The sequence below is a fragment of the Galeopterus variegatus genome, unplaced genomic scaffold (assembly GCF_000696425.1).
Source record: "Galeopterus variegatus unplaced genomic scaffold, G_variegatus-3.0.2 Scaffold710, whole genome shotgun sequence".
Lineage (NCBI taxonomy): Eukaryota > Metazoa > Chordata > Mammalia > Dermoptera > Cynocephalidae > Galeopterus > Galeopterus variegatus.
In genome coordinates, this window is record NW_007726821.1 from 305,390 (window position 1) to 310,243 (window position 4,854).

Below are 4,854 nucleotides of genomic sequence, written 5' to 3' on the forward strand. Positions count from 1 at the left end.
CTAATAAAAAGTCATGTGAGCCAAACACAAAACATATATATGAGGGACCAGTTCTCAAAGTTTCGTATCAACCTTAGTTCTTTTGTCTACAAAAAGGGAGAAGTGAAGCAGCTGACCCCCTACAGATCTTGTGAGCTTTACAACCTTCCATGGATTTTATTGAACTCGTTCATCAACATGCATTCATTTATAAACAAAACTCACTTTTATTTTCCAAGAAATTTTGAGGTGACTTACAATATAAACCTGTTAGGACAGTTAAAAATCAGCTCAGAAAGAGAACTCTTAATTGTACCAGGAAGCTGAGCCAAGTGGGTCCATAGAAGACTTACATTTTGTGCTTGCTGCCTGGTAGGTGCATGAATAAAAGTGACTTGTAGGGTGTGCAAAACCAGGGCGACAGGTGTGTCTTAGAAGCACTGGCAATAGCTGCTCATTCAGGAAGACATTTTCTTTTGTGCTTCTACTGTGTGCTTGGAGATGAAAGGCAGGTCTTCCTCTGAGGAGGTTATGGTCTTGCATGGAGGACACACAGGTCCACACAGTGAGAACCAGCAAAGGTAACTTTGGTAGCTTAAAGAAGTACTTAAAGGGGGATGGTGGTGGGTGGAGACCCAGAAGACCCAGAAAAAATGTACTGGGGTGACTCCTTGATGGAGCTCTCTAAAGTCAGGCGAGCTGGTGGCTCCATCACTAATAGGCTGTGTGGTGTTGGGCTGGTTATTTCATCTTAATAAGCCTAGTTGCCTCATTTGTCAATGGGGACAAAATAGTACCTGCTTTACAGGTCATTTTTTTAAAAACTAAAGAAATAATGAAAGTGCTTAGCAAAATGTTTGGCGTGCTGTAAGTGCTATTGAGCACTTATCTACTGTTATTACTATATCAGATGCCCCCACTCCTGCTTTGTGTTTTCCAGTCTGAGCTAAATGTGCACATGTGTGTTTCTCTCTCTCTCTCTGTGTGTGTGTGTGTGTGTGTGTGTGTTGAAGAGGTGATTATGGGCCAAACCTGGAGCCTCTGCGAGTGTCTCTTACCTGGGGCTGCAAATGATACCAGATTCATGGATATATCATAATGTCAACTGTCCAGAGGGAAAGCCAAGATCAAAGAGCCAGAGAACAGAGTTTGATAGGCCAGTATGCAGCCAAGAAATTAGCGATAGGTGACACAGAAAACCATAGTTTGAAGGTAGACAGGATGAATGTTCTGGACAAATACCTATGTGTCTATCAAGTGTTATTACCTGTGTCCTTGTAAGTGACTCTGGGACAATTGGAGGCACTAATGAGACAAGGAAGGAGCAGACAGAAGTAGTCTGGTGGAAAGAGGAGCAAATGTTGCCTTAGGAAGAGGAAACAGAATGTGCAGGGACAGAGGCTAGAGAGAGCCCATCAGGTTTGGCAGTGGCTTGTTAGGAACAGAGCACAGGAAAGTGAGGGGGAGACAACAGGTGAGGCTGGGAAGGCAAGCGGGGGCCAGATCACAAGGGGCTCTGGCTGTCAGGCCTAGCAGTCTGCTCTTCATTCGGAGCTTAATTGGAGGTCAGGGAAGGAATCTAAGGACAGGAATGACACTGTCAGATTTCTGGATTAAAATCTCCCTCTGGTTGCTGTGTGGAGCTGAAGCTGTAGGAGGACAATCTGACAGCAGCAAGTGCAATTATATAACACGGGAGAAGGCGCTTATGCTGAACACAGGGTAAGGGTTACGTGATTTATTATGCTAGCAATTATAATGATGCCAGTGTTCTGCAGCTAGTCAGATGGCAGAGTTAGGGCTCAGACCCAATGGAAAATGTTCAGGAAGGGAAAGTTTTAAAAAGTCTTTAAGTAAAAAAATTGACACTGAAACGAAGAAGGGGGAAATTTCATAAAAGGAACCACCAATGTCAACTTCATAAAAGTCAAAATGAGAGTCTCTGTGGATAATCTTTACTTAACTTAAAATCAAGACAAGAGTCACCTTCAATTTCAATATGGAAGAGGATGTGCTTAAGTTAAGGATCTTGAGATAGGGAGAATATCCTGGATTGTCCTATTTGTTGCTTCTTAGCCCCTCAGATGTATTTCCTGACTTTATTTGGGCAGCCTGTTGCTGTGACCAGCTTGTATAAAATGGTTCGTGAATGCTCATCCCTGCTTTTTATTAGTGCTTTGGTGATTTTATTTGTTTCTTATTGCCACTGTAATAATTTACTGTAAACTTAGTGGCTCCACACAACACAAATGTATTATTTTACAGTTTGGGAGGTCAGAAGTCAACGTGGGTGTTATGGAGCTGAAATCAACATGTCAGAAGAGCTGTGTTCCTTTCTGAATGCTCTAGGAGAGAATCTGTTAATTCGCCTTTTCCAGCTTCTTGGTGGCAGCCTGTGCTCCTTGGCTCCTGTGCATTTCCTCACTGTGACTTCTGCTTCTGTCATCACATCTCCTTCTCTGACTCTGCCTCCTCCTTTCATTTATAAGGACTTTTGGGATTACATTGCACCAACCTGGATAATCCAGAATATTCTCCCTATTTCAAGATTCTTAATCACATCTGCAAAGTCCCTTTTGTCGTATAGTTACAGGTTCTCGGGATTAGAATGTGGATACTTTTAGGGGGCCATTATTCTGCCCACCATGGTCGTTGTGCTTATTAGGGAGTAGAAGTGATAAGAAATGGATTTATGTGCGAGTGAGGCAACGTGCGTGATGGCTCAGCCCGAGCTCTGAGGCCAGGCACCCTGGGTTTGTGCTGCCTCCTCACCTGCCAGCCCCATGGCCTTGGAGTGTGCATTTCCTCATCTGGCAATGGAATGTTAATCAGACCCACTTCATAAAGTTGCTGTGAGGGCCAATTAAGTGCTAGTGTCTGTCAATAACTGTGAATGATAACCAGCACGTAGTAAGTATTAAATATTGGCCATTATTATCTGATGAATGGGTATTGCATAATCCTTTTGTTCTGCAGTTGAACCTGATGATTAATGGCAACACTGTGTTGTGTGTACTGGGGGAATTTGTGTATTTAAGAAAAGTATTTTGATAAATATCACATTACGTTTAGTGAAAGAAGTAGACCCAAAAGAGCACATATTACATGGTTCTATTTATAATATTCAAACATGGGACAAACAAATGTGCATTCAGAATGGTGGTGTGCAGAAAAGAGTTTGCAAGAGCAGTCCTGAGACTGGTGTCCTTAGAAAGGCCTGCTTGCATGTTTGGCCCTTGGCTGGCACCTGGGAACTTGGTTGTCAGAGTATGCCCAGTGAACAGTTAACTAGTAAGAGTGGTTTGCTGTGCCTAGACAACATGATGCTGAATCCAGCCTCCATTCCAGGACTCTGGAATTTTGCTATGTGGTAGGCAGAGGGTGCCTATGTGATCAGCCCCCAATTAAAACCTTGGTCATTGAGTCTCTAATGAGCTTCCTTGGTAGACAACATTTTACACAAGTTGTCACCCCTCATTGCTGGGAGAATTGAGTGGGCTTGTGTGACTCCATTGGGAGAGGACCTGGGTTGCTGGTTCTTGGTTTCCTCTGGAATTTACACCTTGTGCCTTTTTCCTTTCCTGATTTTGCTTTGTATCCTTTCACTAAATCATAGCAGTGAGTACAACTATGTGCGGAGACCCGAGTCCTCCAAGTGAATTATTGAACCTGGAGGTGCTCCTGCGGACTCCCAACACAGATGGTTACCTGGGGTGGGGTTGAATAATAGATTGAAAAGGGAAATCCTCCTCTGTGGAGCTAGGAATGTTTCCTGTCTTCTTTTGGGAGGTAGACAAGTGTGTTCATATATAAGAAATTACTGAGAGGAACACTTGAGAGGATCACTTTATGTATTTTACTGTAAGTATGCTACTTCCCAAAAAATTGATCTGCAAAACCCCAAACAAACCTAACTAGTCAATCATTTCTCCATGCAGCTGGCATTCATTGATGGCCTACTCTAGACATAGCTAGCGGATATTTTGAGCTCAAAGAGGGCTGAAAACAGCCAGACATGGTCTCCTGCCTGTATTCAAGGAAATTACATGTGGGCTAATGGTCTTCACACCCACTGAAGATTTTCCACAAAGTACTTGAGTGAGGATAGTTTTAGGAGGCCCCTTTCCAGACTCTCAAGGAGAGGTTTGCATGTGCACGCAGAGTCTCCTTTCCTCTGTCTCCTTTTCCTTTCTCTCACTGCGTAAGAGGCAGGCAGATGCCCTCACTCATTCCTGATCACATCATGGTGCACTGCTCCTCGGTGTGAAAGTCTCCTGGGCACCAAACTCAAGCCCAGTTGGAGTTATCATTATGGGGAAACGTTTTGCAATTATTAATCAAAGTCCCATAAATCTGTCTAGGATCCATTTTTCCCCTTCTTACATTTCCCATAGGGGCCAGATTTTGCCTTAGAAACCAGATATTTTGGTCTGAGAAGGGATGTTCAAAATTGAGATAAACTGTAGAACAAAGGAGGGCAGGGTGCTGCACAGCTTCTCAGTGAGCATTATTGTTGAATGAATGATTTGCTTTTCTTGAGGGAGATTCCTGTGAGAGCAGGTCAAAGCAAGCAGCAGATGCTACAGGTAGAGTATTTCCATATGTGTAAGGGCAAGTGATTCTTGGTAGCTATTCAGCTATTTAAGCAGTGACTGGCACATAGTAAGTGCCCATTAAATATTGGCCATTATTATCTGAGAGACAGGTATCATATAATGTGTTTTTTCCTGTGGTTGAATTTCATTATTAATGCAACATTAGTGTGTGTGTGCGTGTGTGTGTATTGGGGGAGTTTATGTGTTTAAGAAAAGTCTTTTTTTAAAAAAGATGACCGGTAAGGGGATCTTAACCCTCGACTTGGTGTTGTCAGCACCA